At 30.9% G+C, this 8,916-nt stretch overlaps 1 long non-coding RNA gene across 1 annotated transcript; it reads left to right on the top strand.

Moving 5' to 3' along the window:
* The first annotated feature begins 2,280 nt into the window (after positions 1-2,280).
* Positions 2,281-8,343, top strand: LOC111083442. The gene is made up of 2 exons (XR_002609037.1): positions 2,281-2,401; positions 6,800-8,343. It is a non-coding gene; the product is annotated as an uncharacterized LOC111083442 (long non-coding RNA).
* The last annotated feature ends 573 nt before the right edge of the window (positions 8,344-8,916 follow it).

The following is an 8,916-nucleotide window of genomic DNA, read 5'->3' as shown; positions in this document are numbered from 1 at the left end:
AACTTAATATTTTGATGATGTTATAGATTCACTAACATGCTTATAGCTCTGTTGTATTATTGATAGTCTATGAATTAAAATATTCAGAAAGCTAGAAACTTAATCATCTAGACATGGTGTGTTTTATAGTGAAACACATGATTCAGAAAGTTGGTTACTTAACAATAGTGTTAACACCTAGGTAGGGTACATTCAAAGTGAAGCACAGGATTCAGAAAGTTAGTTACTTAGCCACAATGTTAAAATCTAGGTAGAATATGCTTGGTAGCAAAGTAAAAGATTCAGAAAGTTTTGTTATTTAACCACAGTGTTAGCATCTAGGTATGGTATATTTGATAGTGAAACACAGGATTTTGGAAGTTAGTTATTTAACCAATTAACATGTAGGTAGGGTATGCTTGGTAGTGAAACACTAGATTCAGGAAGTTAGTTATTAGCTGTGGCATAGCGGCTCATAGAATAGCTCTGAGTTTATTTTCAAGTATAAACTTTTAGCTCCTAGCTCTGTCATCTATTGACCAATTTGAGATCTAATTACAGTTTTGGACTCAGGAGGTGAAACCCTTTCAATTGATATATTTGACCATGCCCAAGATTTCATAGCTTAATTTGCTCTAATCCTGTGTAAAAGACTTTCAAGTTCTCCATCCGTTGAGGATTACCTCTTGATTTTACAAGCCTCTTATGTGGCACCTTGTCAAATACTTTCTGACAATTCAGATACACGAAATATACACCCTTACCCTCATCTACATGAGCAGTAACATGAAAGACTTTTCTGTGAGATAGGAAGAAGCTACTTAACCTCACATGTTACTTGAAGGTTGGAATTGATATGAATTACTTTTTTCAGAGTTATCTAACTTCACATTCAACTTGAATGTTAGAATTTATTATTTTGAAGGATTTCTTTCAGATCTACCAAAAAAAGGTTTTGAACCCCACACGCTACTTGATTAGTAGAATTGATTAACATGAAGGATTTCTTTGAGAGCTAGAAGAAAGCAGTCTTAACTCCACCTGTCCTTAAATGTGAAATTGTTTAATATGAAGGACTTCTTTCAGAGCTATCTATCTCAACATGCCACTTGAATGTTACAATTGATTAATGTAAAGGATTTCTTTCATAGTTAGCAGATATCTTTCTAGCCCCAATAACTTTGCAATTCATTCATACTGTAGAAATGTAACCTTGTTTAGGTAATGTCTTCAAAATCCTGAAAATTAAATACTGATTAAAGAAAATACTTCAAAAGTAAATATAGCAGCCTCATTTCAACTAAATTTTTCAATATCTTCCCTATTCTCTATTTATTCTTTTTTCTGTTTATTTTTTGTAATTGTGTTTGTTTCTTTCCCAAAGTTGGAACATCGCTATTCTGCAACACCTGAATGAAATAAATATGTTATTCATCTGCAAACAATCTTTACATTGGAGGACCTTCTTTTTTTGATCAAATAATGATTTTTGCTGCATTAATTTAATGTTCTACCCATTCCACAACAGATTATTATTCAATAATAAATCCTTGCCGGAAAATATTTAATAAGTATTAATCTCCAAGATCATATTCTACATACTAGAGATAAAACTCAGCACAGTATCAAGTCCTTTGTGTACTCTACAGTTCTAACCTAGTCATAAGGTATTCAGTGAGTATTAACTTGGAAATTACATCCCATGTATTAAAGATACAACACAATATTAAGTCCTTAGTGTTCTCTACAGTTTTAGCCTAGTTTTTAAGGGATTACTTGTTGCTACCTTCATGTGAGATTTCAGAAGCATAAACCTCCAACATTTATTGTTTTTTCACATATCGTGAATCCATCTGAATTATGTAATGTAACTACAGAATTCAAGGGTTCCCTTTTATTGTATTTTGACCAGTTTGTATCATGGCACTTTGTTCCTTCAAGTGTATGGTTTTATTACTAGGAGCATTTTATTACATTTTGTGTTGGCCATTATCATCATAGTCCTAGAAAAATTCTTTTCCACTGTTAATTTTAATATATAACAGTATGTTTAAGGAGATAGTAAAGACTGTTGAGTAGTTTGGTTCTTATGATGCCTATTTAAGACCTGTGAATATTATTTTAAGCATCATTGATACTTTGTTACTGAGAGAGGTGTGAGGAATAAAAGATAATCCAAAATGTTAAACAAAATACTTTGGAGTTAATTTAGTTGTTTGTTTTTGAAGTAAATGTGAGATGTGTTTTAATGTAAAATGTTCTAAATTACTTAGTTAAGAAATAGTGTAATATTTTTAGAACACTTCTGTCCAAACAGAATACATAAAAAATTTCCGGAAACATCGTGGACATCAACGAAGACTAAGGCCCAGCATTTCAAGCTTGCCTCCACAGGATTTTCTCTCTACATCTTATGATGATGGTAATTATTATAAGAAAATCTGCCTTTCTCTCATCCTTTCCAGTTTGTTTTTAAAATCATTAGGTTTTAGAAAATACTTTGATCTCTGCCCTCAAATCAACTACAGAATGAAATTATATGTTCAAAGTTAGTTCTATTTTGAAATATATTTTATTAGTATTTGTTATAGATAAAGCAATAAAAAATCCAAAATGGTAACCCTGTTTTATTTGCCTTCCAAATTTATTTATTGTTTGGGGAGTCAGATATTTAAACATCCTGTCTGAGAAGATAAAACTTGTACAAATCTGCAGATCTCTGGTCTTATTTTGTGTATTGCTTATTTCAAGCTTGAATGATTTGAAACTATGAAATTCATCTGACTGTATTTTTTGTTTTACAACTTTCTAGCTTTTCAAAACCATAAATATGGCTTCTGAAAACTGGGATTATTTTCTTTCTCATAATCTAATTGTTTTAGAGATCTTTCTTTTTTATATGAGTTGTTAGTTTCTTTAAAACTTTGAGTTGTAATCTCAGAAGCTTTTCTCAATCGTTGATTGAATGCTTTCAAGTTACATAATTTTGTATTTTGTATTGTTAAAAGTGATAAATTTATCTTAATAATTCCCATGCTTATCTCTTTATTTTATTCTAGTATTTATATTCATGGTTTCTTTTGACTCTACATAACATCATTAGACCTGTGATTATCTTATTGTATAAGCATTTGTGAAACCTCTCTCTGGTCAATGTTTATTGCATGTTATGTAATTGCATATTAGACAGTTATATAGTGGTTTCTATTTCACTATACATTGTAAACTTTTATTTTAGGTTCAAAATCATGCTATGTCTGTGTTTTAGATGTAGTGATGCCTCTTAATTAATAATTCTTATGAATGCCTTTGAGCTGGAAATGGTTAATTAAAAGAATATTAATTCACCGTATTATACAGTCTAAGACATGATAACAACTTATGTGACAAGCCGATGGCATTTGCCTTGTCTGTATTTGAAAAGTGGGAGTTTCATCTTAAAATACTATTAGGAATACACTTTTCCCCTCTGGATATGAGTTGGTAAAAGTGCTCATATCATGACAGTTTTACATATTTACATTCAAAATTTATATAAACTACTTTATTGTCAATGTATGTCAATAATTTTGTCATCAAAACCTAGTTAACTAGAGAGGCACTCAGTAAATCATATGCCTCCGCCACGCAGCATTGATCATATTCGGCTTTCAATAAATACAAAAACGTGTCTGTACGTAAGTTGTTATCAATGGACGCAGACCATTTTTGACAGGACAATGAGGAATAATATTTTACATATGTTTACCAAGTTTCATCAAAATCTGGTTTTTGACTGAGTTATATAGCAAAAATTGTGTGAAAAATCAGTCTCCATGTTTACAGCTAGGGATTTTTTTTATTTTTGTGACCTTGATCCTCCAGAAACTAGTTAGTGTACCACTCTGCAAACCCATGTGCATTAAAAGGCAAGAATAAGTGACATTTGCTTGTTGTTTGGTGTTCAAATAAAAATGCTTGGGTAACTAGGATGCTATTCAATGTTGCAAAATAATGTTGTGCATGATGTTAGAGAATACCTGGCGAGAAAGAACCTAGACTTTAAGGTTCTTCTAATTTTGGATAATGCTCCTGTCCATGACCCTGACACACTGCAATTCAGCCATTCTAATGTGGAGATAACATTTTTACCTTCCAATACCACATCCATCCTGTAACTGATGGACCAAGGAGTAATAAAGACATTCAAGTCTTACTATACAAGGATTGTCTACTGATGCACAACCCAAGCTATAGACTCCAGTGTTTTCAAAAACTTAACCAAGTTTTGGAAAGCTTATAACATTAAAGACTGTATCAATATCACCAAAATGTCATGGGACAAGGTGAAAAAGTCTACCATAAGTCATGCTGGCATCAACTTTAAACGATTTCAAGAGCTTTCCTGATGGTTGAGAAGGAAGTTGCCGATATCATAAGACTTGCTAAAGAAATTGGGGGTGAGGGGTTTGAGAGATGAGGAGGTGGTTGAGCTGCTGGAATCCCATTACCGTTAGCCGACAGTGATAGTGATGAAGATCCTGAAGAGACAGAACCTGCTAAACCGATCCTCACAGCAAAGGATGTGTCCGACTTTCTATGTAAGGCAGATGAGCTTGCAGAAATGGTTGTAGACATGGATCCCATAATGGAGAGAAGCATTAAATTTAAAAGAGAGTTTAATGACGTTCTAGCACCCTACAGAGAAATCTTGAAAGATTTGCAGAGGAAAACCAAACAGCTGAAATTTACTGACTTTATGAAGTCCAAGTCAGCCGATGTAATGCCTTCTGACCCCATCCCATGAACTTCTACATCTGCTTCATTGGAATTTGAGGCTGAATTTTTCAATGATCCAGATGATCCATCAGCGTTAAATTAACCTCTCAGCCTCCAAATCTGTTATCATTATCAATGAAAGGTCTTCATCATTCATAGTTGAGTGTTACAATAAAATGCAGTACTGTATTATTTTATTGAAGATATTTTCATTTACAGGTGCAGGATATCACCTGTCATTGTTATTATGTTTATGATATTGTATTTTTAGTTCATATACAATACTGTGTAGGTAGGGCTTTTCATTTATGTGTAAAAAAATCCATATATAAGCATTTATCTGAGACTTAACGCGGCTGTGTTCCCGTATCCCTATTAAACCTATAAAGTATTTAGTTCCTCCAACACAGCTTGCTCTAGAACTGTACCCCCTGTGTCGCAGGAGGGCCCACTGTTTCTTGATTTATAGAGATACAAACCAAAAAGTCAAACTTGCACTCCATTCCCTCTTATCACTTATTGTTTTTCAAAAAAAGTTGAATATACATTATTTATAGAAAGAGAAAAGTTTAATTTATTGAATTACATAATAGGCTAGCATGTCAAGACAACAACTTTACAGATTCAAAATTACAGACCTTCCATTGAAACCTTTAAAAATCTATAAAAGCATTTGTAATTGTTCTTATCGTTTATTTTCTTCTCTTTGGCTCAAACATTGTCAAAAAAACCTATAAATATGAAGGTAAACCTGTATTTTTTAATCAAAAACATTGCCACAGCATTTTTCATACTTTAGTCTTATTACTACCTTAACTATCCACTACAGTTTTGTGGAAATATACAGTTTTTGTAGCATTTTTGATCTGGGAGAAAAATTCTTATTTCATTATCAGGATTATCTTAACTTGCATGGAAAAATCCCTGTCATCACTTGCATATTAATAGATTTCATCATGGAGATTTTACAGATGGGTTTAGAAATTCACATTTATTTTTAACCAAATATAAATTATTCTCATACATTTCACAACATTTTGTTTGTGAAATAGCAGTTTGCACTGTATTTTTAGAAAAATAAACCTTTGTTTAAGCAGTGTGCACTAAGAAATATGAAATAATTAAAAAAACACATCAGTATTGTTTTAACTCCGTTATGAAATTAACTAATTATTTCATTCAAACAAAACTGAAGTAGTAAATATATTCATCCAAGATGTAAAGAAAGTAATGAGGCAAATCTGAAATTGAAAACAATATAAGGTGAAAAACCAAATAATAGTGGTTAAATCACACTTCACAACAAATATTTTCTCACATTCTTCCAGACTGGTTCATTACAGATTTGAAACCAAAGTTTGTTAAAGTAACATATTAAATCTGTTAGTTGTTTTGTTACATATAACAAATGGAGTAACCTAAATATTTTCATAAATGTTTATTTGTTCGTAATACAGATAAATTTGAAGGTCAGTATGTGGAGGTAATACTCTTAGATTTATTGATAATTGCTTCCATCTCTTGAGGTTATAGATACCTACCAATAGACATTCAAAATAAACTAGCTTAATAAAATACAATATAATTCATTTGTTGCATAGTATACTAAAGATTTAGTAACAAGTTACCGATTTATATTGGAAAACACAGTATATTAATTATACTGGGTGTAACAACTAAACACTTTTGTCCTTTGATATATTGTGAGAAACTAAAAATTGTGCCATATAATGGTCTCACACCTGACATTGATTCACACAGTCTTTTGGTAATAATGATAGTTTATTTTATTTCAGAAAAAACTGGTTTTATTTCTCAACATTAATTTTTCTTAACATTACATAGGTATTTAGGTTTTTCTTGAGTAATTTTTTGTTATTGTTGTTGTTGCTATAAAGAAATCCCAGAAGTATACCAAGAGCTTGCTAGGTAAATCTGTTTCTTTAATGAGTGTTTCAGAAAACAGAAGTATGTGCAATGTTAGTTACTTGTAAACTCTTAACTCTTGCTTGTATTATGTTTTGCTTACACATTAAACCTTACCATCTTTTTCATACCCTAGAAAACCGAGATCATCGAGGTAAAGAGTGTGTGGTATGTTTGGATGCTGTAAGAGACTCAACCCTTCTCCCCTGCTTTCATGTTTGCGTGTGTACCAAATGTGCAAATATGCTGAAGAAGAAAGAAAGTTATTGTCCAGTGTGCCGGGAAGAAATAAAAAAGATTGGTCCTCACTATTACCCATAAATGTTTGTATTGGTTTTCACATATTCACTAATTGGTGACTAAAAGAATAATAAATGACTTTGGAAGATACCTTAAAAAGGCCTTACTTAAGATTACATAAAGACTAGTCAATATCATAATGTTCATATTGAAAGTTCTGTAAAACTTATCTCCAAAGTGGTTGTAGCAGTAGCAACAGTTCATCTTAACTTTTTGTCAGTTTTGTTTTTGAACTCATTTTTTGTGTATGTCTTCTTGACTATAGTATACATATCATTTGAAAGGCTTTAACAGTGGTTTAAATATCAAAGACATACATTTATATAATTTTACAGATTTGTTGAAAAGAAAGTGATTTATTGAATTTTGTAATCAGTGAAAAATCTGAAAAATTTACTTAATTAGAAATTATCTTAAAAGAGACATGTTTAAACAGCTTTTGCAATTGTCCTATAAAAACAACAACATTGGTCATGATTTTCTAAGCCCAAAATTAAAAATATATTGATTTTGGGCTATAAATGTCACCACCACTTTTTCTAATGTCAGAGTTTTAAAGCAATATTCTTCTTAGTAGTCAGAAAGTTGTACTGACATTAGCATTATATTTGTGACTAATGGCCCATGAAAAATAGTATATGGTACACAATGTATTACAATTTTTCTGCTGTGCTGATGAAAATAACTTCTTTTCATGGGGGTATAAGAGAGAGTTTTTACTAAAATTTAATAATGTTGGACGATTTGCCAGTGACAATCTCCTCAAACATAAAAAAAAAACAATCTTTAGATGGCTGGTACTATTGAAACATGAGTGATTTGATTTTGATCATAGACCATACCTTTATAAAAGATGAGAAGAAATTATAATTTGTTTTTTAGAGCAAATATTTTTTAACTATATTTTCCAAGGACAGAAATATTTCATTCTAATCTTACAACTCGAGAATTCTTTCTCAACTTTGTATATGATTTTCTTTTTTGTTATTGAAATGCACTTAAAGTACTTAAGAAAAGCATTCCTTATCTCAAAATATATCGAAGCAATGTTTTTGTATTTGACTGTCATCCTGAATTTATGTTCACAAAGTTTTATATTGTGTTTGAAACATATGTTTCAGGCTATACAATTTCTAGATAACTTGAAATTCACTCTTATCATGATGTTATGATGAGTTAAAACTTGAGAGTAGGTTTCAGGGGATAGGTCTTGTGATGTAACTGTACCTTATTACTCTGTAAGTATAAAGTATGTTACTGAGATTTTTTTGTGTGTATTTGATTAAGTAAGAGAGAATTAATTTTTATTTTGTCACGTGCTTAGTATGTAGGTTGAACCATAGCAAATTTCACTCTCAATAAAGGAAAATGATATTACAAGTAGTAGCAAACTTTTTAATGGTTAACCTGTATTTCTGTGTTCACTCATCAGTAAAACTTCACAAATGTTCAATATCCCCTATATGGCTATTGTCCACTATGCGTAATCAGATCTGTTTATATTGCTTTTTTGTTTTATTTAATGGAAGTGTATTGAAAATAAAACATAATAATTAATTCTAGAACTTTTATTAGCTTTATAGCAAAGAGATTAAAAATTTTAGAATTTTAAATTGTTCAAACTGTTATTGTTAACTGTACTAAGCTTTGTAAACACAAAGTGGTTTTAACCATTGATGAATTTTATTATAGTTCACTCACATTTTCAATTTTTTCAGAAATGTGTTTAATAGCCATTAAAATAAGTTGTATTGAATCTAGTCTTTTAGTCAGAGACCACACTCAGGCATGGGGGGTAGTGTGAAATTGTGAATTTATTAAAAATTTCATATACACTGAATAGTCACAAGTAAATAGACACCTAATTTTTCGTCATTTAATTGATTTATGCTAACTAATTTGTGTTCACAGAGCACTATATAAATGAAAATGGTCTACACACTAATTATCTTG

This window comes from Limulus polyphemus, unplaced genomic scaffold (genome assembly GCF_000517525.1).
Source record: "Limulus polyphemus unplaced genomic scaffold, Limulus_polyphemus-2.1.2 Scaffold9530, whole genome shotgun sequence".
Lineage (NCBI taxonomy): Eukaryota > Metazoa > Arthropoda > Merostomata > Xiphosura > Limulidae > Limulus > Limulus polyphemus.
The sequence above is the reverse complement of the archived record's forward strand: the minus strand, read 5'-3'. Positions and strand labels throughout refer to the sequence as shown.